Below are 26,757 nucleotides of genomic sequence, written 5' to 3'. Positions count from 1 at the left end.
GGACAAATGACCTTTTCCTAATGTCACATCAAAGGATTGATTCTGTGATGAGTATATATCACGACAGATGTTCTCTTAACCCCCCCCCCAATCCCACCCTCACCGAAAGTATTTTCCATGTGGAAGTTCAGAATGGCTTTGAATGCAAAACCCAAAGATGGGTTGAAATTAAATGAAAGCATTCTAACCCATTACAGTGCTCAATCGTGGAAATATTTGCGATTTTGTTCCTTGTGTTTCTAAATTAATCCTATGTATGCCAGACAAATTGAATGTTTTGTTTTGCCTTTAATAGAAAAGATTGAGGCGCAACGACTTGATGAGGGGATGATATGGATCTCACTCTCGCTGGACAGGATCCAGGGGGGCGATTCTCCAAGCCCCGTGCCTGGCCGGAGAATCGCCGCAACCGCACCACGACGCCGCCGAGATGCAGAGAATCGGTGCCATCTGCGCCGGCGCGATTGATGCGGCACGGGCCGCTGGAATCAGCGGGGCTACCGATTCTCTGGCCTGGATGGGCGGCCGCATGGATACGACAGAGTCCCGCCAGCGCCGTTCACCCATGGTCGCTGCCGGCGGGAACTCTACGCGAACGGTCGGGGGGCGGCCTGTGGGGCGGGGAAAAGCAATCCTTCACCGGGGGGGTCTCCGATGGGGTCTGGCCCGCAATCGATGCCCACCAATCGGCAGGCCGGCCTCTCCCCTCCACCGGGCCTACTTTCTTGTGCAGCCGGCCCCTGAACACCGAAGACATGTTGTGTCGGGGCTGGGGTGCTGAAGACGTCCCCCGCGCATGCGCAGATCGGCGTGGCCCAACTGCTGCAGCATCGTGCTGGCCTCCTGTGGGGGACAGAATCGGTTGTCCCCATGCCCATTTCGCGCCGTCGTGAAATGCGACGGTGTTCACGATGGCGCGACACTTGGGCTCCATTTTGGATAATCTGCCCCCAGATCTACGGATCATTTAAATAGCTGGATGCTAGATTCATCCGGCGCCTGGGACTTACTGGCCGTGCCTGGGAGACCCTGCCAGGATACCGTTAGTACTGGTTCACACAACGTGGACCAGTCTTAATGGTAGCTGGGGGTCTTTCAGGCCATTGAGGAGCCCCAGATGATTGGGGACAGGGCAGGGTAGCACCCTAACACGCACACTGGCACTGTCAGCCTGGCATCTTGGCAGTGCCACCCAGGCACTCTGTCAGTGCCAGGATTCCAGGCTGGCCGTGCCAGGCTGCCCAGGTGCCAAGTTAGCACTACCTGAGGTCAAGTGTGGGGTGGGGTCTTGTTAGATAGAAGGGGGAGGACCCCAGGAGCCTTCCCAAGGTTGGGGAGTCGGGGGAGGGGGGGGATATCGGCCCGCCTTCCAAAATGACACCCCAATCTGCGAAAAGCCTTTAAAATCCCTCTAAGTGCAGCCTTGGCAGCGAGAATCACCTCAAGTCTGCTGAATCGTGTCTTGAATGTTAAAGAGGTCAGAATGTCACATGTTCAGCACTTGTTCCAAAAGGAAAACTTGGTTTCTGTTTGAATAATTGCAATTCAATTTTTACAAGGAATTGGGCCCTTCATTTACATGTGTACGGTGCAGTCATCTATTCCCGGCACAGCCACACCTGTAAAACAGATGGAACAAGATCCAAATTTTTCAATACTCAGACTTTACTTGGCTTGATTCAGCATTTGCAATACCAGGTCCCACTAAAACTGCACACTATTCCAGGATTATTGTGGTATGCAAAGATAACCCACAGCTTCTTTTTGTGATTGCGGTGTCTTCTTAAACACCTCACCCCTGTCCCCTCCACCCTCACCTCCAACAATTAATGTGAGGAACTTATGGATTTCTTTGTCACAAAGAATTGAAACAACCTGATCACCTGGTCAATGTCCCTCCTTTCCATTAGCCTGTCTAGCCAAACCTCCTTAAATGCTTAACCTTGCCCCAGCCCTGACTGTCAGCTTTCTTTAGTTTCTCTCTCTTATCACTCCTCAAGCCCTCTCTGAGCTTATCCTGTACATGAGATCCACCTCTTGCTCCCTTGGTCCCATTCCCTCTAAACTGCTGACCACTCAATTTCCCCTACTGGCCACCATGTTAACTGATATTGTAAACTATTCTCTCTCTATAGGGGGAAATTTTTCAGCCATTCCCACCGGCGGAATCTTTCGGTCACTCTGAAGGCAACAACCCACGTGGAATGGCGCAAACATCAGCTCGACCGGAAGATCCCACTGATGGCCAATGCCAAGTCACCTCCACTGCGAAAAAACATGTCATGGGGGTGGCCGGAAAATGTCGCCCTCAAGTTTTCTCCCTCTTTTCTTTTAAACTACTGCCATCGCCCCTCTCCTCAAAAGAACCTTCAAACACTCTGTCCTTGCAAACTACATCCCATCTCCAACCTCCTTTCACTCTCCAAACTCCTTGAATGTGTTGTCGCATCTGAAATAGGTTCACATCTTTTCCAGAATTCCATGTTTGAATCCCTCCAATGTGATTTCTGTCCCTGTCAAACCACTGAAACGGGAGGCGGGGGAGGGTGGTCAAATGATGTGAGTGGGAGTGGCTGTGTTTCAGCGCTACTTGTCTTTTAATCCTTTTTTTAAATCCTGAGGCACATCCCATAATTTCTTGCCTTTGGTGTACTGGTCTTGTACTATGTCCTTGGAAGATCCTGGCTAGATTTTGGCACTGAGGAGCCAAGTTAAATCAAATGCTTCTCGTTTGATTGAGACAGTCAGAGCGGCTGGGGTGGGGCCCAGCTTGTAGTGGCAACTTTACAGGTTAGCGAGCCTAAACCATGTTAGTGCTGTCAGCATCGTCATGATGGCTGCCATTGGAAATGATGTTGTGGATAATGACACGGCTTCATGGCACAGGTTGTTGGTGCCCCCATTGCACAGCCTGTTGTTTATCCTGAACGATTCAGTGAGTTGGCTAGACAGTGGGTGTCGTGACCCTGGTCTTTTGAGGGGAGTGGGGAACAAATTCGCGGGTGAATTTGCGAATTGGCTGTCACGTTTTCTCAATCTCGATTTGGTGGCTGGATGTTTCGAGTTCGACGGAGCACATTGTATCTGTTCTTCAAGGTCCGGGGTCAGTTAGAGACCCCAACAACTGATTTTATGTTGTCTTGTCCTCTATGCTCATCCAGAGGAGTGGAGGTGGCTGGACATGTCAGGTTGTCGCTTCCCGCTGTGGCCTAGGTATCGTGCTGCCTGGGCGTCAGGACGACAGTGTGGTGGAGGTGAAGATGAATGGAACTTTGGCAGGATCCTGAGAGCTACTCAACGATCTGATCATGGCTTTGGTTTTTCTAAGCTCCATGGATGATGATGTTATTATCCTGCAGTTTATCAATAAACCGTAACTTTATTTCCTTGTGATTATGCTGCTGGTTTTACGTTATTGTCTTTTTCTGGACATGGGAGTAGAATATATGAGCACAGAGGCTCAGAGATGGCCGCCTGTTATTCTATTATGTTATTCTATTAAGCCAAACCGAATCGATAGTGTGACAGAGTCAGAGTGTCATCGGCAGAGTCTTCCTTTTTACTTTTATGTGCAGTAATCCTTGCATTTACCAGGAGGGAGTACATTTTCGATACCCTCACCTCATTTATAAAGATGAGTAGTGCCACGGCAAGCTGGTGGGTGGATGGTTGGTGTAGTATGGATGGTATGTGTCATAACCTAGGCCTTGCCGAAGCCTAGGCATTGAAGATCTGGGCCGGGATTTTCCCCTACCCAGCGGGGCGGGGGGGTCCTGGCGTAGCAGAGTGGTGCCAACCACTCCGGATTCGGGCCTCCCCAAAGGTGCGGAATTCTCCGGAGTGGTTGGCGCCACGCCGACTGGCGCCAAAACCGTCATCAACAGCCTTTGACGCCCGCCGCCCGGCGTCAGGACTGGCCGAAAGGCATTTGCTGGTTCGCGCATGTGCCAGTGCGTCAGAGGCTGCTGACGTCACCACCGGCGCATGCGCGGTAGGGGGGGTCTCTTCCGCCTCCGCCATGGTGGAGGCCGTGGCGGCGGCGGAAGAAAAAGAGTGCCCCCACGGCACTGGCCCGTCTGCCGATCGGTGGGCCCCGATTGCGGGCCAGGCCACCGTGGGGGCACCCCCCCGGGGTCCGATCGCCCTGCGCCCCAGGACCCTGGGGGCCCGCTCACGCCGCCAATCCCGCTGGCACGAGAGGTGCTCCAATTCCCGCCGGCGGCAGAGGCCTATCAGCGGGCGGGACTTCGGCCCATCGCAGGCCAGAGAATCGCCGTGGGGGGCACGCCGATCGGCGCAGCATGATTCCTGCTCCCGCCGATTCCCGGATGGCGGAGAATTCCGGCCACGGCGGGGGCAGGATTTACGCCGGCTCCAGGCGATTACCCGACCCTACGGGGGTCGGAGAATTCTGCCCCATGTCTTCCCTGCACCCTTAGGGGAATACGCGCTACCCCGCTGAAGGGGTTAAACTGGCTGTCTTAGGGCCGCCTGGCACTCACTTGGATGGGTAGCACCTTCTGGATAACACCTGCTGTGAAAGAAATTAAACTTCCAGTTTCACCTCACAACTCGGCGTGGGTCCCTTCCTTTTGGCAGATGTCACAATATGGCTATGTAAGTGCTCACTATGGATGAGGAAAGCCCCAGTTAGAACTATGTGTTGCTATTTTCTTTTGTATCTTTGTTACTTTGGGTTTATGGAATCTGTGCACGTTTCCACGAAAGTACGGACAGATCATTTATCCTTGAGGGAACTGGGTCCTTGTGATTCTTCTTTGTGGTTGGAGTTGTTGGAGTAGGGGGAAATGTGTAATGGTGCACGCCTGGGTGTGGTTGGTTAATCCATGTTAGTCTTGTCTTCAATATTCTCTTGGCTGTGTGGGTAGTTGCAGTGGTCACTTATAGGGTAGGTTAAGGCAGAAGTAACTGTGTTTACCTGGGACGGGCAGAGGGTCTGTTGGGCGGTGGAGCGCATTTCCCTTCCCGAGTTGGCCTCTTTGGGGGCTCCTGGTTTGCACCACCTCTCGAAGTAGGGTTCCATTGGGGAAGTAGTAACCTGAGGGTTGCAGGGTTTGAGTGAGAGTCTGAGTGCTGTGGATTGGCGTTTATGGAGCCTTTCTTCGATTTCGGGGTAGACCGAGTAAGAGTGATAAGCAAGCTCCTCCAAGTGGTCTTATATAGTGACTTCCTTATTGCCCTCCTTTTTGAAGACCTCCTTGGGGAGGTAGTTTGGTCTCTGGTGTGGCCATGCTGCTCTGCCCCTCGTATCCTTTTTGTGATGGTGTACAATGCTGATCCTTGTTTGGCATCCTTTGGCTAATCCCAGTGTTCCTCTCTTTCAGGAGTTTCTTTTCCTTACTTGAGTAGGTAGCGCGCTGATGCACGCCCCGATTTGGTATAGTGTGACTTGAGGAGTTTCCCTTATCATGTCGGGGTGGAGAGATTGTAACCTTCCCGAGGCGCCCAGTTGGTAGGTGTCTTGGATGATTCTTCCACTCTTTGTGGGTGGTTGAGGAAGACGTGAACCTTCCAGTGTTGACGGGGCTGGTGCACTGCCTCGAATGTGGTGAGAGAGAAGTGAATCCTGACATGGTGTGGGTATCTTTAGTTCACTGATTTCTATGTGCGAGGGTGTACAGTGCCAGACAGTTCTTGTACTGTGGTCCTGAGAGGCTGAGTGAGGCTTCGAATGAGCAGTTTTTCCCCTTTTCATTTTGTGGTGAGGGGTGTACGACAGGTGACCATGTGCTCATGGTGTATCCTGGTCCCCGTTACCCTGATATCCTCTGCTCTTGGTAGTGTTTTTTTCCTATCCTGCATTGTTTTTTTTTGGGTTTTTTAAAATTTAGATTAGCCAATTATTTTTTCCAATTAAGGGGCAATTTAGCGTGGCCAATCCACCTACTCTGCACTTTTTGGGTTGTGGGGGCGAAACCCACGCAGACACGGGGAGAATGTGCAAACTCCACACGGACAGTGACCCAGTGCCGGGATCGAACCTGGGACCTCAGCGCCGTGAGGCGGTTGTGCTAACCACTAGGCCACCGTGCTGCCCCTATCCTGCATTGTTAATGTGAGGGGAGGTGTTGACCTCATCGCTTATAAACTGAACCAACTGTATGAATATTTGCTGGTCTTCTCTGTGTAAATGTGTGGAATGATGATCGTTCTGTACTGTGCCGGAGTTGGGGGATTTGTTGCTTCTGGTGGGTATATGTAATAAATTCTTTTAGAACTGGTGCCCGCGCAAATTTTTCTGTAATTTCTGCCTGTTATTTTGGGGCGAAATAATCATTGACTGGTTCCTGCAAAGGTACAGACAGGTCTTGTATCCGAGAAAAGGATGTCATAATGTGTTAACAATGCCTCTGGTATGATCGGTGCTGAGGGAGATGGGTTCTGGGGCATGTCTGAACATGAGACGAAGATCTTATCCTGGACTCTGGTGGGCGGTGTGAGCACTCGCTACGTGGGACGGTGTACGCCATTTTACCATGTTTTCACGGCTTTATCCTCCTCTCCCACATTCTCTAATATATTCATTGGTACACGGGAAAGCAGCAAGTTTAGTAGTGATTATGGTGAACCAACTGTATTGTTGTTCTCCTGTCCACTTCTGTGTTTTTGATGTGCTGCACCAATCCTGATGTTTTGTTGTGCTCTTTGTTAAAATGGAAAAACTTCATTTTTTTAAATATATAAAAACCATTGAAACGGATCTTATCAAAGTCACAAATGAGAGCTTATATGACTGCGACAAAGGTAGACATTCCCTCCTCAACCTTCTCAAGCTATCTGCAGCCTTTAACCCGGTTAACCGCATCGTCCTCCTCCAATGCCTCTCCACTGTCATCCAGCTGGGTGGGTCTGCTCTCATGTGGTTGCATTCTTATCTATCTAATCGTAGCCAGAAAATCACTTGCAATGGCTTCCCTTCCTGTGGCTGTACCATTACCTCTGGTGCCTCCCAAGGATCTATCCTTTGTCCCCTCCTATTTCTCATCTACATGCTGTGGAGATGCCGGCGTTGGACTGGGGTGAGCACAGTAAGAAGTCTTACAACACCAGGTTCAAGTCCAACAGGTTTGTTTCAAACACTAGCTTTTGGAGCACTGCTCCTTCCTCAGGTGAATGGACTTTAACCTGGTGTTGTAAGACTTCTTACTGTCATCGACATGCTGCTGCTTAGTGACATCATCCAAAGGCAGAGCATTGCATTTCGCAGGTTTACTGGCAATATCTGTACTTCAACAGCACCTCTCTCGACCCCTTCACTGTTGTTTAATTCTCCGTCTGTTTATCCAACATCCAGTAATGGATGAGTAGAAATTTCCTCCGATTATGTATTGGGAAGACTGAAGCTATTGGTTTCATCCAAACTCTCTTCCCAAACCTCCAACTCCAATCCCCTCCCTGGGAACGGCCTGAGACTAAATTAGTCTATTTGCTATCTTTGATGTCACATTTGACCCCAAGATGGGCTTCTGACATTGGGCTGGATTCGCTGGTCTCCCAGCTGCGTGTTTCTCAGCGGCGCACCGTTCACTGGCAGCGGGATTCTCGATTCCTGCCACTTGATAATGGAATTTCCCATTGAAGACACCCCCCAACTAACGGAAACCCCGCGGGGGGGGGGGGGGGGGGGGGCACTGCTGGCGGGAACAGTGAATCCCAAAGGCCGGAGAATTCTGGCCAATATGCAGGTCATCGCTAAACTGCCTACTTGCACCTCCATAACACCATTCAACTTCATCCCGTCTCAACTCTTCAGCCTCTGAAACCCTCATTCATACCTTCATTACCTCTAGAATAATGCATCCTGCCACATTCTTCCCACTTGAGGTCACCAAAACTTTGCTGTCTGGGTCTTAACTCACGGCAAGACCCATTCCCCGATCACCCCAGTGTTTGCTGACCTATACTGGCCCCCCAGCCATGCAATGTCTGGATTTTAAATTCTCATCTTTGTTTTCAAAGCCCCCCCCCCCCCCCCAAGACTCTGGTACATTTCCAATGATAATTTCTCCACCCCTGCGGCCGTGCCTTCACATGCCTCTGGATCCCCCTCCCTCCATTACCCATGTCTCGACTTCTTGACTTAGCTTTCCTCCTGTCAGGCAGTTCTTGAAACCGGCAGCTTTGACCAGTTTTGTTTTGGTCACCTTGATCTGATATCGCCCCATCTGACACATTTTGTGTTACAAAGCTCCAGTGAAGCATCTCTGGACTTTTCATCATCTTAAAGGTGTTGGATAAATATGCGTTGTTGTTGTAAGTAACATCTGGTGAATTCAATCCAGGCATAAAGATGGGGCAGGGATTTTAACCCACAAAAAGGGGATGTTAAATCTTAATCTCAGCCTCTATGAACCCTTTTCCCGTTTTAACAGAGACATGTCAGGAGGCAGGTAGGCAATTTAAATGTGATAATCAGATTATTTGCCTCAGAAGACACCACCATTTTAAATTTAACCCTGGCCAGCTGGGTTTTCCAGCTCTCAGGTCTAAAGAAAGGTGAGGGGTTCTGGATGCCGGAGCTAGGTGGCTTTCCATTTGCTCGCAGGGTCCAGTTTACCCGCTTTTGCTAAAGTCTTGCAACTCTTTTTTGAATATATATTTTTATGGAGGTTTTCCCTTTTAACAAATAAAGTAACAAAATATTCAAAACGGGTACAGTACAGTATAAATACTTCAGCGTATCTAAATACAGGAAGAGACAGGAGAACGTCATCCCAGTTAGTTCAGCTTAATCATTAATCTTGGTGCCTCCGTTTATACCAGAAACGACGGCAAGCAGATAAACTAGAAAATGAGGGAGAAGAAGATAAGCCCATGAAAACATGGTAAAGTGCATCTGAGGCCCGTTCAAACCTCGCCAACACGAAATGCCCAAATCACTATCCACCAAGGAAACCGCACTGACAGGGAGAAGAAGAGACGTCAAGGTACGTATCAACAGGATATCGCGGGGAAAGATACAACTCTCCTCCTCCCAACAGGATAAGGGATACCCCCTAGCTACAGCCCACAATAATATAGGACAGGACTCCGGGCTAGGCTTGGATGCACACCAAAACTTTTTTCCTCATAAACATAACTCCAATTGTATCAGAGGTACCAATGACACATTATAAGGTCTTTTCCTCAGATATGAGACCTGCCTGTACATTTACAGGAGTCAGTTAAGATTCTTTAGCCACAAAAAACATTTATGAAGACATTAATTCCAAAAGGATATTTGAAATAAAACCACAAAGCGCAACAAAACCCCAAAATCCAGTACAGTATAGAGTAATCACCATTCCAAATATTCATACAGAGAAGACCAGCAAGTATTCAGAAATTTGAATCAGATTGTTATCATTGTGGTCGGTGTCTCCCTTCACACAGACAATGACAGGATCTGAGCAGGGGATCTGAGGATCTGGCTCCATGGTGCACGCCTCACTCCATGGGACAAAGCCACACATTTGAAACCTAACTCAGCCGCCCAAGGTCTCCAGGCAGTGAAAGGTAACCCGAGCAAAGAGGAACAACAGAATACAACCCTCAGTACAAGACATGAGTTGGCGGTTTGCACTCTCGTATACAGGAGCCAGTAAACCAGTGATACTTACACTACATCAAGATCCGCTACACAACAGATCCCACTCATCTCCAGCCAAATCAGAGATACCACTCAGGCCCGATGACACTGAAAGACTTGAACCATCCTGCACTGATGGGGGCGATTCACCAAAACGGAGACTAAGTCTTCGCACCATTGTGAACGCCATTGACCGGCCGGCTTAACGGAGAATCCCGCCGGTGGATCAAGGCAGAAATATGGCACGGCGGGGCAGATTGTGCCCCAGTTCTACATCCCTGCCACCCCATGAGATAAAATGTCCTCTCAGCATCTACTCTGTCAAGCCTTGTCACAATTTAATATGTTTCAGTAAGTTCACCTCTCATTGTTCTAAATTCCAATGAGTGTAGGCCCAACATGTTCAAACTTTCCTCGTAGGACAAGCCTTGCATCCAGGAATCAGCCAAGTGAACCTTTTCTGAACAGCTCCAATGAAATTATGCCGCTCCTTAGGAGGCCCAAAACTGTAAACAGTACTCCATGTACGGTCTCACCAATGCAAGATATAGTAGTAGCCAGACTCCCCTACCTTTATGCTCCATCCGTCTTTACTTTATTATCCACCCTGCTTGTTACATCCTCAAAGAACTCTAATAAATTTGTGAAATACTTTCCCTTTTGCAAAACCATGTTGACTCTGCCCAATTGTGGAATGAGCATCTCAATAGCGGAATGAGTTGTGGAATGTACCTCCTTAATGATGGATTGGAGCATTATGGCAAAGATAGACGTTCGACTAACTGGTCTGTAGCTTTCTGCTTTCTGACTTTCTTGAATAATGGCATTACATTTGCAGTTTTCCAATCCCCTGGGACCTTTCCAGAATCGAAGGCATTTTGGAAGATAACAACCATTTTATCCACCATCTCTGCAGCCACTTCTTTTAAGACCCTAGGAACAGGTCATCAAATCTAGGAGACAAGTCAGCCTTTGATCCTATTAGTTTTCCTCGTGCTTTTTCTCCAATGAATGTGATTGTTTTTTTGGTTTTTTTTTTTAAAAACAATTTTATTGAGGTATTTTTGGCATATAAAACAGCAACTTTGTACAGTAGTGTACAAAAAGCAAATATGTCATAATGCAAGCATTGGTTCCTCTCTCGCAAGAAACTGCCGAAGCAACCCCCTACTCTACATTACCTTAACCCCCCCTCCCCTCTCCCCTGCTGACGATTAATTCTCCGCGAAGAAGTCAACGAATGGCTGCCACCTCCGGACGAACCCGGACAGCGACCCTCTCAAGACAAACTTAATTTTCTCCAGCTCGAGAAAGCGCGCCATGTCCGAAAGCCATACTTCAGATTTCAAGAGCTTTGAGTCCCTCCATGCCAACAGTATTCATTGCCAGGCTACCAGGGAAGCAAAGGCCAAGACGTCAGCCTCTTTCTCCTCCTGGCCTCCTGGGTCCTCCAAAACCCCACAATTGCCACCTCAGGACTCATTGCTACCCTAGTTTTCAATACCCAGGACATGACTGAGTATTGAAAACATGACTGGCGAATCCCTGGCAGTACCCCCTTAGTTTAGGACATATCCAGAACATGTGTACATGGTTCGCTGGTCCTCCGGCACAATTGTCCTCCAGCCCAAAGAATTTGCTCATCCGGGCCACCGTCGTGTGGGTCCGATGTACGACCTTAAACTGGATCAGACTGAGCCTGGCGCATGTTGCGGTCGTGTTTACTCTACTCAAAGCGTCTGCCCATATGCCGTCCTCTATCTCCCTCCGAGCTCCTCCTCCCACTTAAGCTTCAGTTCTTCGGTCTGTGCTTCCTCTGCTCTCATTAGTTCTTTATAAATGTCGGAGACTCTCCCCTCTCCTCTGGAAACTACCCTGTCCTGGATCCCCCTTGGTGGGAGGCATGGAAAGGATGGTACCAGTCTGCGTACGAAATCCCGCACCTGCAAGTACCTGAAATCATTCCCTCTCTCCAGCCCGAACTTCTCCTCCAACACCCTCATGATCGGGAAGCTCCCTTCCAGGAACAGATCGCCCATCCTTGCAATCCCTGCCCTCCGCCATAGTTGGAAACCACTCTCCATATTCCCCAGGGCAAATTGGTGGTTGCCGCAGATTAGGACCAAACCGTGCTCTCATTTCCCCTATATGCCCCCTCCACTGGCCCCAGATCCGTAGAGCTGCCACCACGGGAGCGGCAGAGGCGCCGTAACCAAGGCTGCCAAACTGGTGCCTTGGTGCCTGGTGCCCCCGCACGAAGCAGCCTCCATCCGCTCCCAAACCGACCCCGTCCCACCATCCATTTCCTTACCATGGCTATGTTAGCTGCCCAGTAGTAGTTGCTAAAGTTCGGCAATGCCAGCACCCCCATCCCCTCGGTTCCTCTCGAGCATCGCCTTCCTCACCCGTGGGGACTTTCCCACCCAAACAAATCCCAGGATAATTTTATCTAGCCTCTTAAAGAAGGACCTCGGGATGAAAATGGGGAGACACTGAACAAGAATCTCGGGAGAATTGTCATCTGCACCGTCTGCACTCTCCCCGTTAATGACAGCGGGAGCGCATCCCATCTCCGGAACTCGTCCCTCACTTGCTCCACCAACCGGGACAAGTTTAGCTTATGCAACTTACCCCAGTCTCGCGCTACTTGCATCCCTAAATATCTGAAGCTTTCCCCTACCAGCCTAAAAGGCAGCCCCCTCAGCCTACTCTCCTGACCTCTCGCCTGCACTACCCACAACTCGCTCTTTGCCATGTTCAATTTATATCATGAGAACCGACCAAATTCCCTCAGAGTTTCCATGATTTTGTCCATTCCCGCCATTGGGTCGGACACGTATAACAGCAGGTCATCCGCGTATAACGAGACTTTATGTTCAACATCCCCCCGGTCCAGCCCTTTCCAGTCCCTTGAAGCTCTCAGAGCAATTGCCAGCGGCTCTATAGCCAGTGCAAACAGCAGTGGGGAGGGGGCATCCCTGTCTAGTCCCATGGTGCAGTCTGAAGTAGTCAGATGTCGTCCTGTTCGTCCTCACACTAGCCTCTGGGGCCTGATATAGCAGCCTAACTCAGTCAATGAATCCCACCCTAAACCCAAAACGTCCCAACACCTCCCATAAATAGTCCCACTCAACCCGGTCGAAAGCCTTTTTGGCATCCATTGCTACCACTACCTCTGCCTCCCTGCTCTCCGGGGGCATCATAATCACATTGAGCAGCCTCCTTAGATTGGCCATCAGTTGCCTGCCCTTTACGAACCCGGTTTGGTCCTCTGCAATCATGTCCGGTACACAGTCCTCAATTCAAGACGCCAAGATCTTGGCCAGTAACTTAGTGTCTGCATTAATCAAAGAGATTGGCCTATCAGACCCACATGCCTTCGGGTCTTTATCCCGTTTCAGTATAAGGGAGATAGTGGCCTGCCACATCGTCGGGGGTAAGACCCCTCCGTCTCTTGCCTCGTTGAACACCCTGACCAGCACCAGCCCCACTATCTCGAAGAACGTTTTATAAAACTCCACCGGGTATCCGTCCGGCCCCGGGGCTTTACCCGACTGCATGACCTTCAGGCCCCCCAGTACTTCTTCAGTCCTGATCGGGGCCCCCAGCCTGTCTATCAACCCCCTACCTACTCTTGGGAAGGTCAGTCCGTCCAAAAAGCACCTCATCCCCTCCGGTTCCGTGGGGGGTTTCGAGGTGTACAGCTTGCAATATAAGTCCCTAAACACCTTGTTCAGTCCTACCGGGTCCCCCACCAGGTTTCCCTCCCCGTCAACTACCTTTCCTATTTCCCTAGCCGCTTCTCTCTTTCTTAGTTGCTGTGCAAGCATTCTGCCGGCCTTCTCCCCATCCTCGTATATTGCGCCCTTTGCCATTCTAAGCTGCTCTACGGCTTTCCCTGTAGACAACACCCCAAACTCGGTCTGCAGCCTCTCTCATTTCCTAAGTAACTCTGGCCTCAGGTACTCCGCATAGATCCTACCCGTCCGTAAAATTTCCTTAACCAGTCGGTCCATTTCTGCCCTGTCTGTCCTGTCCCTATGGGCTCGGATTGAAATCAGCTCCCCTCTCACCACTGCCTTCAGCGCCTCCCAGAGCACAGCTGCTGAGACTGCTCCAGTATCATTTACCTGCAGGTAATTATGCATGCATTTCCTCAGCCTCTAACACACCATCTCGTCCGCCAGCAGTCCAACTTCCAGCCTTCATTGTGGGCGCTGAAAGCTATCTTTGCAAATCTGCAGATCAACCCAGTGCGGAGCATGGTCCGAGATGGTAATTGTCGAATATTCTGCACCCGTCATCCCTGTCAGCAAGTCCCTGCTCATGATAAAGAAATCGATTCGGGAATACACCTTGTGGATGTGAGAATAGAACAAAAACTCCTTCGCCGACGGCCAACTAAATCTACATGGGCCAGCTCCCCCCATTTGCTTCATGAACCCTCTCAGTTCCTTTGCCATCGCTGGCACCCTACCCGTTTTTGAACACGACTGGTCCAGGCCAGGATCAAGAACTGTGTTAAAGTCCCCATCCATGATCAGTTTGCGTGAGTCCAAATCAGGGATCTTCCCCAGCAACCTCTTAATAAAACCTACGTCATCCCAATTAGGGGCATTTACATTGACCAGGACTACTCTCACCCCCACGAGCTTACCCCTAACCATAACAAATCTGCCACCCCCGTCCGCAAATGTGCCCTCCACCTCAAATTGGACCCGTTTGTTGATCAAGATCGCAACCACCCTGGTCTTAGTGTCGAGCCCCGAATGGAAGACCTGACTAATCCAGCCCTTCCTTAGTCTGACCTGGTCAGCCACTTTCAGATGAGTCTCCTGTAACATGACTACATCCGCCTTCAAAACCCGCAAATGCGCGAACACACGCACCCTCTTGACTGGCCTGTTTAGCCCTCTAACATAGCAGGTGATCAGCCATCTCCTTTCTTTCGCCAGCCCCCAAGCCATGTGTCTCGCTTCCTCTGGCCCGCCTCCTGGCCACCTCCACCCCTGACCTCCTCACTATTACCATGCCCAATTTCCATCATCGTCAGCAGACCTACTCCCCCCCCTCCCCCCTAGCAACACTACCCTATAACCTAACCCCAGCCATAAACTAGCTAAATGAACACCCCCCACCTGGCTTCCGTTGACTAGCCCACCCAGCTAGCCTGGTGGCTCCCAACTCCGGCGCCAGTGAGTCTCTCACCTATTGTTCCCTGGCTCCCCCCTCCCCCCTCCCCCCCAGCCCATCCACCACCACTTCCCCAAATCAGCCCTGCTTGAACAAATACTCTAAACAGGACAGAGACAGCCCCAACAATAGTGTAATTTAAGTCATACAAAACAAAATAGCAGGCACTATCAACCATTCCCATCTGAACGTAGTAAGAGATCGCAAAAATTCCTCGAAAAACACCCCCCATATCCAAACCATTCTAACTATTCTCTTTTTCTAACAAAACTCAAATACAAAAGCGAAAAAGAGACAAGACGAGAAAAAAGACAAAAAAGACATAAAACCCAAGATACAAAAGCATGAAAAAACATGCAGGCATCTCTCAGAAACAAGAGAGAAAGAATTAAAAGTTCCAACAGGAGTCCAAGAGTCCTCAGCTCAGGACCAGCCTTTGCCTCTCTGCAAAGTCCATCGCCTCCTTGGATTCCTCGAAATAATGATGCTGGCCCTCGTACATAACCCACAGTCGCGCCGGATAGAGCAGCCCAAATTTCACCTGCGTCTTATATAAAATCTCTTTAACTTGCCCGTAGCCTGCCCTCCTTCTGGCCACCTCTGCGCTCAGGTCTTGGTAATCGTGCAGGGTGCTATTGTCCCAATTGCAGCTCTGCGTGCTCTTGGCCCATTGAAGAACCCGCTCCTTATCCAGGAACCTGTGGAACCTGACCACCATCACTCGTGAGGGACCCCCTTGCCGCGGCTGCTCACCTGCGCTCTATATGTCCTGTCCACCTCTGGCGGGCGAGGGAACACCTTATTCCCCAGCAGCTTCTGGAACATATCTGCCACATATGCGGCAGCATCCAACCCCTCTGCCCCCTCCAGGAGGCCAACGATTCTTAAATTCTGCGGGCGAGACCTGTTCTCCAGGTCCTCCAGCTTTTCCAGGAGCATTTTTTGTTGGTCTCTCAAACTTTGAATCTCCATGTCCACCACCGTTTGAAAGTCCGCCTGCTCCTCCACCATCTTCCCCAGCTCCTGGATCTTCTCAGCCTGGGCATCCAGCCTTTTCTCCATTCGGTCAAACGATTTCTGGAGCGGTTCCAAATAATCACTTTTCAGTGCTAGGAAGCTCTCCTGCATAACCTGCAACAGGTGCTCCATTGTCGGCTGAGCTGGCGGTGTCCAGGTCTGGACATTGGCCATATCGGTTTCACTCACAGCCTCCCCCTTTGCCCTTGCTTGTCCATTTCTTCAGCTGTTTGCGATCCTTCCTACTTCTTAGTTCCATACACCTCTGTATGGATTCAGTGCCTGAGTGCTATTACTTTCCAATCCAGCGCTTAAAAGCGCAAGAAACGTCGGGGCAAAAGGTCCAAAAGTTCGACTGGACCAGGAGCCACCAAGTGTGCGACTTACTCACTCCCTCATTGCTGCCACCGGAAGTCGTGATTGTTTTTTTTCATGTCCTCCCTCTCTTTTGCTCCCTACTTTTCTATTATTCCTGGAAAGCTTTTTGTGTTTTCTATTGTGAAGACAAATTTGACCCTATTCCTCCAATCATTCCTCGCTCCAGATTCCAATCTTCATCCTCCCATTCTCCCAAAAACAATTTCTACCACCCCTTTATTTTCCACAGCTCTGAACTCAGATCTTCCTCCTCCGTGCCCTCTCGCCATCCCAACTTCAGACTATGGTTTCCTTCTGCTTCCCAGCCTACTCAAACCCCTTGGTTCTCCTTCACTCCCTGGCTACAGCCTGGTGCCTAAGGGCTTCCCAACTGCTAGGAACCTCTCAATCTGGCTGGTTGTGACTGGAAATCAGGTCCTGCAGTTTTATTCATCAGGACCCATTGGTGATTGGTGTTGCACCTATCAGCGAGAGCCCCTTGTTGCCTCCTTTCGGTCAGACTCACCATATCAATTGTCACTTAGACACTGGAGTGGGCAGAGGGGAGCCTTTCCAAGGGCCGGCAGCTAATCAATGCAATCAGAGGCTGGCAGCTCCTCACTGCCGCCAGCACCACCAGGGGAGCAGTGAACGATGCTGGCAAAGCACCCACCAGAGGTCCAGGATCCATCAGGAACCAGGCCACATACCAGTGAGGACTGGATAGGGGTTGCAAGGTGGCATTGCAGGGGGGGGTTTGACAGGCAAGGACAGCGGGCTGGCTTTTTGTGTGACCCCATCACTTCCCAATTAAAGGTCCCTCAATCAGGAACTGAGTACCTGATAATGAGGGGCTTCCAGGAGCCCACAATTAAACACGGCAGGGTTTGGTTTTCTGGTTCCCTGTGTGCCACTGGTTAAATGCCAGCAGAGATGGGAAGAGACCTTTAAGTGGGCATTAACGTCCATTTCAGGGTTCCAATTGGCAGTGGGACAGGAAGGCTGTCCATGAGCTTTCCTGCCTCGGATATAATCAGGGCAATGGTGGGAAAGTGGAGGGGGCCCACCCTCCCACCTGAGAAGATACCCCCTCACCTCTAATACTATCTCAGGAGGGGGCATTAAATTCTGAATTAAATTCTAGCTCAAAGAGTTTTCAACCTAAGCTATATTGCCAAAGTGGCATCGAGTACTTTCCCATCTGGTTGCAAACATGTCAGTCAACTTGAGAGTTGCCTTCAGAAAGGCCTGGAACAACCCATCTTTCTGTGGTCACAATGATGGATATGAGGAGGAGGACTTGAAGGGGGTTAAAATGATGGATGGCCAATTGCTGACTCAGGACTTGGAATGCCGCGTATTCCTATTTGCTATCAACTTTTATGGATGGCTAAAAAATTAATACTAAGCAGGATTTGATCTTCAGAGTTCGGGCTATAATTATGAAAGTAGAAGGTGTTGAACCTCCTTTCAGTTGTCTCTTAATTAATTAACCATCAGTTCTCCCATGACTTGCTCAATGACCTTAAGTTATTATAATTTTTTTTTATAAATGTTTTTATTCAGTTTTCATATTTTATATTGAACAAATTACAAATTGTTAGGAGAGAAAAAGAACAAAAAAAAAAAAAAAAAAAGAAAAAAAACAACAAACAAACACGCAAAAATTAACATACATATTTACAGGTAAGCATCTTCGTAGTAGTAACTGCGCCCGCCCCCCCCCCCCCCCCCCAACATGTTTATTTAGTTTGGTTTTGGGCCTTAGCTAGCCATCGAACCCCCGTACCGAACCTGTAGCCCCTCCCGCTACCTTCCCCCGACTATTCTTCCTCTTGTACATTGGCCACAAATAGGTCCCGGAACAGTTGCATGAATGGCTCCCACGTTCTGTGGAAGCCGTCGTCCGACCCTCGGATGGCAAATTTGATTTTCTCCATTTGGAGAGATTCCGAGAGGTCGGACAGCCAATCCGCAGCTCTGGGCGGTGCTGCTGACCGCCAGCCAAACAGGATTCTACGGCGGGCGATCAGGGAGGCAAAGGCAAGGGCGTCCGCCCTCCTCCCCAGGAATAGATCTGGCTGTTCTGAAACCCCGAAGACCGCCACTATCGGGCATGGCTCCACCCTCACTCCCACCACTTTGGACATAACCTCGAAGAAGGCTGTCCAGTACTCCACGAGTCTGGGGCAAGACCAGAACATGTGGGCGTGGTTGGCCGGGCCTCTTTGGCACCGTTCACATCTGTCTTCCACCTCCGGGAAGAACCTACTCATACGGGTTCTTGTTAAGTGGGCTCTATGTACCACTTTTAGTTGCGTCAGGCTGAGCCTTGCGCACGTGGAGGTGGAGTTGACCCTATGCAGTGCTTCGCTCCAGAGTCCCCACCCTATCTCCATCCCCAGGTCGTCCTCCCATTTCCTTCTTGTTGCGTCCAGTACGGTGTCGTCCCTATCTACCAGTCGGTCATACATGTCACTACAGTTCCCTTTCTCTAGGATACTTGCGTCCAGTAGGTCTTCCAGTAGTGTCTGTCGTGGCGGTTGTGGGTACGTCCTTGTCTCCTTTCGTAGGAAGTTTTTGAGCTGCAGGTACCGTAGCTCGTTCCCCCCAGCTAGCTGAAACTTCTCTGTCAGTTCGTCCAGTGTTGCGATCCTGACGTCCGTGTATAGGTCCCTGACTGTCAGTGTCCCCCCGTCCTGCCTCCACCTTTTGAAGGTGGCGTCAGTCAGTGCTGGTGTGAACCTATGGTTGTTGCAGATGGGAGCCCTGTTCGACATTTTGGTCAGGCCAAGTTGCTGCCGCAGTTGGTTCCAGGATTGGAGGGTGGCTGTCACCACTGGGCTGCTGGAGTGTTTTTTGGGTGGGGATGGGAGTGCTGCCGTGGCGAGGGCCCGGAGGGAGGTTCCCATGCAGGAGGCCTCCTCCGCACGCACCCACTCAGCCTCTGGCTCCTGGATCCATCCCCTTACTCGCTCGGCTGTTGCTGCCCAGTGGTAGAATTGTAGATTCGGGAGGGCTAGCCCTCCCCTGGTTTTTGTTTTTTGTAAGACCTTCTTTGGGATCCTAGCATTTTTACCCCCCCATACGAACGCCATGATGAGTTTGTCCAGCGCTTTGAAAAAGGCCTTGGGGATGTAGATCGGAATGGATCTAAACAGGAAGAGGAACCTGGGCAGTACGTTCATTTTGATCGTCTGAACTCTCCCCGCGAGGGAGAGCGGGAGTGTGTTCCATCTTTGCAGGTCCTTTTTAACTTCCTCCGTCAGGCTGGTGAGGTTCCATTTGTGGATCCCTTTCCAGTCATGGGCTATTTGGATCCCCAGGTAGCGGAATTTATGTCGGGCTTGATTGAACGGCAGCCCCTTTAGTGCTGCCCCCCCCCCCCCCTTGCGGGTGTACTGGGAAGATCTCACTTTTGCTCATGTTGAGTTTGTAGCCCGAGAAGGCTCCAAACTCTTTCAGGAGCGCGATGATTCCGTCCATGCTGCTTTGTGGGTCCGAGATATAGAGGAGCAGATCATCCGCATAGAGTGAGACTCTGTGCTCTCTACCTCCCCTTCGGATCCCCCTCCAATTTTTTGCTGCCCTGAGCGCGATTGCTAGCGGTTCAATTGCTAGTGCGAACAGCAGCGGGGACAGTGGGCATCCTTGTCTGGTGCCCCTGTGCAGCTGGAAGTATTGGGAGTTGGTATTGTTGGTCTGTACACTCGCCATGGGTGCGTTGTACAGGAGCTTTACCCAAGCGGTGAACCCTGTTCCAAGCCCGAACCGCTCCAGTACCTCTATGAGGTATTTCCACTCGACTCTGTCGAAGGCCTTTTCTGCGTCCAGGGAGACGATCACCTCTTGTGTTCTCTCCCCGGAGGGGGTCATTATCACGTTCAGCAGGCGCCTGATGTTCGCGGTAAGCTGTCTACCTTTGACAAAGCCCGTCTGGTCCTCTGTGACCACCTCAGGTACACAGTCTTCTAGCCTCTTGGCTAGGATTTTGGCCAGTATTTTGGCGTCTGCATTCAGCAGAGATATGGGTCTGTATGACCCACATTCCGTTGGGTCTTTGTCTTTCTTAGGTATCAGCGAGATTGAGGCCTGTGCTAACGTGGGTGGCAATGTGCCCCTAGCTAGCGAGTCTGTGAACATCTCCCGCAGGTGCGGGGCCAGCGCTGTCGCAAATTTTTTGTAGAAGTCCGCCGGGAATCCGTCCGGTCCCGGCGCCTTCCCCGCCTGCATGGAGCTAATGCTGTCCATGATCTCTCCCAGTGCTAGTGGTGCTTCCAGATCCCGTTAGTTATTATAATTGACCAGGAGACTGTGCTCGGAAAAGTGTTGCAAGAAGAAAGTGCAGCATTTACACCATGTTTGAAATCTTAAACATATTACTTTGAGGATCTCCTGTTATTCTGTTCAACCTTCATTTGAGGTATTATGTTCTGCCATTGAATTATTAAGGGATTATTAGTCTGGGGAAATCCTGGGGCCACTGCGTTGGAAACTGGAGTCTTGTGTTGCTAGAATGGGACCTCAGGATCAAGTAATAATAATTTGAGAGAGGAATTGCAGCTAAGGGGGCAGGGTCTATCACGGTCTCCGAATTTATCTGTCGTTTGAACCATGTGTGGTATATTTGTAATGGAGGGAAAAAACGCCGGTTGTACTATTCTAGGAAAATGAAAGATGCATTTCAGTTTGCTGAGAAAGATGATTCAGTCTCTAAAGGTGAGATTGATGCAAATCCCTTATCCGTTCATGTAAATGCTCTTGCATAACACATATCTAGTTTCTGAAGCTATCATTATCAGAATGCACTGAGCCACTTCTCCCAGAATCAATCTATTTATACATGTTAAAGAAAGTCCAAGTTTAGCAACCGCTACTTTGAAAAGCTCTGCTGATGGCTTTTGATTTGACAACTGTGATATATCTTTTTCATTTTAATCTTCTTTCCACATCGCGGACAGCTACCGGGCAACAGTTCATTAGGTAAACATAACAAATCAGCATTTCTTGGCACATGAATGTCATCTAATATAGCATACAGTGACAAAATGTTCTTTTTCTCTTTAGGATCTGACAGCCCTAAGTATAGCAATGGAAAACTACAAAGGTTGCATGTAAAACGTCATTGAACTCACAGCACATAGCTAGTGTACTCACATGTGGTCATAACCCAGAACTGGAAGGTGCCACTTTCAACGAGTCTTAAGATCTATGCCATAATCACAGAATTGTAACGATGCAGAAGGATGCCATTCGGCCCATCGTGTGTGCACCAGCTCTCCAAACGAGCATCATAACTCAATGCCATTCCCCTACCTTTTTCCGTAGCCCTGCACATTGCTTCTATTCAAATAATCATCAGCTGCCCTCTTGAATACCTCGATTGAACCTGCCTCCACCACACTTCCACGCAGAGCATTCCAGACCTGAACCACATGTTGTTTGAAAAGGTTTTTTCTCACATCATATTTGCTACTTTTGGAAATCACTTTAAATCTGAGCCCTGTCGTTTTTGATCCTTTTATGAAATGAAATGAAAATTGCTTATAGTCACGAGTAGGCTTCAATGAAGTTACTGTGAAAAGCCCCTAGTCGCCACATTCCAGCACCTGTCCGAGGTACAAAAGTCTGAAGACTCACACATCCAGACATAGGAACAGCTTCTTCCCCACAGCTACAAGACTGATCTGTTCCCTGTAAGAACACTATTGACCATGCCCTATGTTGCTCTTGCTCATGTATTTGTTTTGTTTGGCACCTTATTCCTCACTGTAACCAATCACTGTTTGTCGATGTACCATTTGTCAATGTTCTCTGTTGATTATTCTTTTGTCTACTATGTACGTACTGTGTACGTTCCCTCGGCTGCAGAAAAATACTTTTCACTGTACTTTAGTACATGCGACAATAAATCAAATCAATATAGAACATAGAACAGTACAGCACAGAACAGGCCCTTCGGCCCTCGATGTTGTGCCGAGCAATGATCACCCTACTCAAACTCACGTATCCACCCTATACCCGTAACCCAACAACCCCCCCTTAACCTTACTTTTTAGGACACTACGGGCAATTTAGCATGGCCAATCCACCTAACCCGCACATCTTTGGACTGTGGGAGGAAACCGGAGCACCCGGAGGAAACCCACGCACACACGGGGAGGATGTGCAGACTCCGCACAGACAGTGACCCAGCCGGGAACTGAACCTGGGACCCTGGAGCTGTGAAGCATTGACGCTAACCACCATGCTACCGTGCTGGAATTAAAAGTCTAGTAATGACCATGAAACAATTGTTGATTGTCGTGAAAAACCCATCTGGTTCACTAATGTACTTTAGGGAAGAAAATCTGCAGTCTGACCTGGTCTGCCCTACATGGGCAGTACCGCAACACAGTGGTTAGCACTGTTGCTTCACAGCATCAGAGTCCCAGTTTCGATTCCCAGCTTGGGTCACTGTCTGTGCGGAGTCTGCACGTTCTCCCCATGTCTGCCCGGTGCTCCGGTTTCCTCCCACAAGTCCCAAACGACGTGCTGTTAGGTGAATTGGATATTCTAAATTCTCCCTCACTGTATCCAAACAGGTGCCGGAATGTGGCCACTGTGGACTTTTCACAGTAACTTCATTGCAGTGTTAATGTAAGCCTTCTTGTGGCAATAATAAAAGATTACTAAATGTGACTCCAGAACCACAACAATGTGGTTGACTCTTCACTGCCCCCTCAAGGGCAATTGGGGATGGGCAATAAATGCTGGCACAGCCTTGCGATGTCCACGACCCATGAACGAATAAAATAAACCCGTGGAATAATGAAAGCCAAAAAATCTAATAAACACTAAGGGCGAAGGGTGGCATGGTGGCGCAGTAGCTGGCACTGCTGCCTTACGGTGCTGAGGATCCGGGTTCTGTCCCTCATAATCTCTTCCTGAATACCTTCCACTCGTCTGGCACTGATTTACCTTCAAGTAGCTGTTTTCAATCCACTTTACATCTTGGCTGAGTAAAATTAGCTTTTCCCCAATTGTGAACTTTTATTCCTGGTTTATCTTTGTTCCCTTTTCACAACTGTGCTAAATCTGAATGAATAATAATAATAATAATTTTATTGTCACAAGTATGAAGTTACTGTTAAAAGCCCCTAGTTGCCACATTCTGGCGCCTGTTCGGGTGCTCCCTTATTCCCTAAAGCTAAATCCAAAACTACACCCCACCCTCGTCTCATGTCAGGTTTGATATGTACTGGCTAAATAAGTTCTCCTGAAAGCAGTTCAAAAATTATGACCCTTTGTACCTCTCACACTAATTCTATCCTAGGTTTTTTAAAATATATATTTAGAGTACCCAATTCATTTTTTCTAATTAAGGGGCAATTTACTGTGACCAATCCACTTACCCTGCGCATCTTTGGGTTGTGGGGGTGAAACCCACGCAGACACTGGGAGAATGTGCAAACTCCACACGGACAGTGACCCAGGGCCGGGAATCGAACTTGGGACCTTGGCGCCGTAAGGCAACAGGGCTAACCCACTGCACCACCATGCTGCCCCAATTCTATCCTCGTTATTATTAGGTAATTGAAATTCCCCACGATTACTGCCCTATTGTTGATGCACTTCTAAGCGATATGCCTGCATATTTTCTCTTCTATCATCCTACTGTTTGGGGTCTATAGTACATTCCCATTAGTGTGTTGGCCCTTTATTTGTTCATTAATTTAACCCATATGGCCCTATTTGCCGAACTTTCACTATATCATACCGCCTCACAGCTATAATTGTTTAACATTCCTGGTTACACAATCTCCAGATGAGATAGAGAAGGGATTAAAATAATCCCTTCTCTATCTTATCTGAAACTGTGTAACCAGGAATGTTGAGTTGCCATTCCTGCTCATCTTCCATATTTCACAACAGCTACAATAGCATTCTCCCTCAACTCAATCTTTGCTCTCATCTCCTCTGCCTTGATTCCAAGACTTCACGCATATCCATAGAAATCCTATAATGCAGAAGGAGGCAATTCAGCCCATCGAGTCTGCACCAACCCTCTGAAAGAGCACTCTACTTAGGCCCGCACCCCCCCCCCCCCCCCCCCCCACACACACACACACACATGGTGGTGAGCTGCCATTTTGAACCACTGTAGTCCATGTGGCATAGGTACACCACTGTGATGTTTGGGATGGAATTCCAGGATTTTGACTCAGCAACAGTGAAGGAACGGTGATATATATATATATATAATTTATATATATTTTTTTAATTTAAAGGGCCCAGTTCTTTTCTTCTTAATTAATGGGCAATTTAACGTGGCCAATTCACCTATCCTGCACATACTTGGGTTGACACGGGGAGAATGTGCAAACTCCATACTGTCAGTGACTGGGGCTGGGATCAAACCCAGGTCCTCGGCACCGTGATGCAGCGGTGCTAACCACTGCGCCACCATGTCGCCCCTGAGGAACGGCGATGTAACGCCAAGTCAGGATGGTGTGTGGCTTGGAGGGGAACTTGCAGATTGTGGTGTTCCCATGCATCTGCTGCTCTTGTCTTTCGCGGTGGGAGAGGTCAAGATGCTGTCGAAGGAGCCTTGGTTGGTTGCTGCAGTGCATCTTGTAAATGGTACACTGCTGCCATTGTGCATTGGTGGTGGACGGAATGAATGCTGAATTTGGTGGACATGGTACTAATCAAGTGTCCTGGATGGTGTCAAGCTTCTTGGGTATTATTGGAGCTGCAGTCACCCAGGCAAGTGGAGAGTATTTCATCCGACTTCTTACTTGTGCATTGCAGACATTGGACAGGTTTTGGGGAGTCAGGAGGTGAATTACTCACAGAATTCCCAGCCGCTGACCTGCTCAACAAAGGTTGTAAACTCGAGATTATAACTTTTGAGGTTCTGCTTTTCAATCTCTCGCCTAGCGTCTTAAACTATATCTTGAGCCCCATATTTCTTTTTTTGCCGATATCATTGGTGCCAATATGGACCACGGCCTCTGGGTAATCATCCTCCTAGAATGTCCTGCAACTGTTCGTTAGAGTTCTTGATCTTGAAGTGACGTCTGCAGCTGCAGAAGCAACTAGCCGTTCCTCTCACTACCGAATCCCCTGCCAATTATTGCTCTTCCATTCACCTTCCTCCCTCCTGTGTAACTGAGCCACCTCTGGTGCGGTGGAATATTATCTTGGAAACTGCACTGAAACAAAACGTATGCAGGGTTTCAATAAGAGAAAGTATTGTTAAACAAATCACCAGTTACATCATAAAATTCTAACTCATAGATAAATACAATCTGTAGAGCATTTGCCTCAGGGATGACTCATATTAATTGCCACTGCGCAAACGATTACGTCAAAATTATACATTCCTCCTAAAAGCTATTTAGATATCTAATGTGCTGATCTGCTGCCATGATTACTGGTGAGAGTGATGGTTCCTCTGGAGAGTACAGGCAGAGCCAAGTCCACAGCACCATGGGTGGCTCAGTTTGACAGGAGGGTGGAAGAAGAGAGGAGGAGCAATAGTTGCTGAGAGAGTCAATAGTGAGGGGAGCACGATACAAACAGCTGGTATGTTAATAAACACATATCCCTCGGGGAGAAAGTACATTGCTGTACAGCACTGCTCTTGTCTCTTCAAACATACTGCGATTTTACAGAAAGTCACAGACCCCCAGAATCTGATTTTTCAACAGTTCCGGCAAAGCCAAATTATCATTCAGACAAATGAGTGACAACTGACTTGACTGTGGGCAGCAGCTCCAGCTATGAATAATTTGAAATAACATATTTTATTATTGATTTTAATGTAAACTACAGGTACACATCTGAAATAATAAGGTGGAACCTTCCTGTTGTACTGCTTCAGTACTTGAAACACAAATCCAAGGAAATAAAGAAAATGCTATCTGAAATATTGGCAATAATGATTCTAAAAATCTACTTGTTTAAAAAGCTTCTCGGAGCAGAGTACAATACTATATTTATGGGACATATTCAATTTTTATTTCTAACTCAAATGTGATAACGTGGATATCTTGAGTCACTGGCTGGTACTATTAGATTAATATTGAATGGTTCTCTCTTTGTAAGAGTGTGGTGACAAATAAACCCATTTATTTTTTAAAAATTAATTCATGGATGTGGGTGTCTTTGACAATGCGAACATTTACTGCTGGTGGAAAGATGAGCCATCTTCATGAATACAATTGGATGGTTTGCCAGGCCATTTCAGGGGTTAGTTAATAGTCAGCCATGTTGTTCTGTGGCTGGAGCCACATGCAAGCCAAATTGGGTGGGAAATTTCCTTCCCCAAAGGACATTCGTGAACAAGGCAGGTTTTTATGACAATCTGATAGTTTCATGGTCCTCATTACTGATACTATATTGTTAGCCCAGAATTATTTAATTAATTCCCCAGTTCCTGCGGTGTGTTTTGATCCAAATTATTAGTCCAGGACTCAGAATTACTCATCCAGGAACGTAACCATTAAAGGTACCATACTGCCGGGGCTAAGTGAATTTGCTGATATAATTTATTTACACAATTATACAGTATGTGCAACATTTTTAAAAATAAGCAGTGAAATGTCACAGGCTAC

The 26,757-nt window shown here is 48.7% G+C and overlaps 2 protein-coding genes across 6 annotated transcripts in view; one reads left to right on the top strand and one right to left on the bottom strand.

Annotated features, from left to right (window-relative positions):
- Positions 1-26,757, bottom strand: part of cmss1 (cms1 ribosomal small subunit homolog) — a 443,802-nt gene that overhangs the window by 89,517 nt on the left and 327,528 nt on the right. Inside the window, exon 5 of one of the 4 annotated variants that reach the window (XM_038801756.1) lies at positions 23,117-23,233. The exons of the other annotated variants lie outside the window; for them this stretch is intronic. The gene's annotated coding sequence lies outside the window, so the exon portion shown is untranslated. The remainder of the gene's footprint in view (positions 1-23,116; positions 23,234-26,757) is intronic. 4 annotated transcript variants of the gene reach the window in all.
- Positions 1-26,757, top strand: part of filip1l (filamin A interacting protein 1-like) — a 328,667-nt gene that overhangs the window by 9,284 nt on the left and 292,626 nt on the right. The gene's annotated exons all lie outside the window — the stretch shown is intronic.

The sequence above is a fragment of the Scyliorhinus canicula genome, chromosome 7 (genome assembly GCF_902713615.1).
Source record: "Scyliorhinus canicula chromosome 7, sScyCan1.1, whole genome shotgun sequence".
Taxonomy (NCBI): Eukaryota; Metazoa; Chordata; class Chondrichthyes; order Carcharhiniformes; family Scyliorhinidae; genus Scyliorhinus; species Scyliorhinus canicula.
The sequence above is the reverse complement of the archived record's forward strand: the minus strand, read 5'-3'. Positions and strand labels throughout refer to the sequence as shown.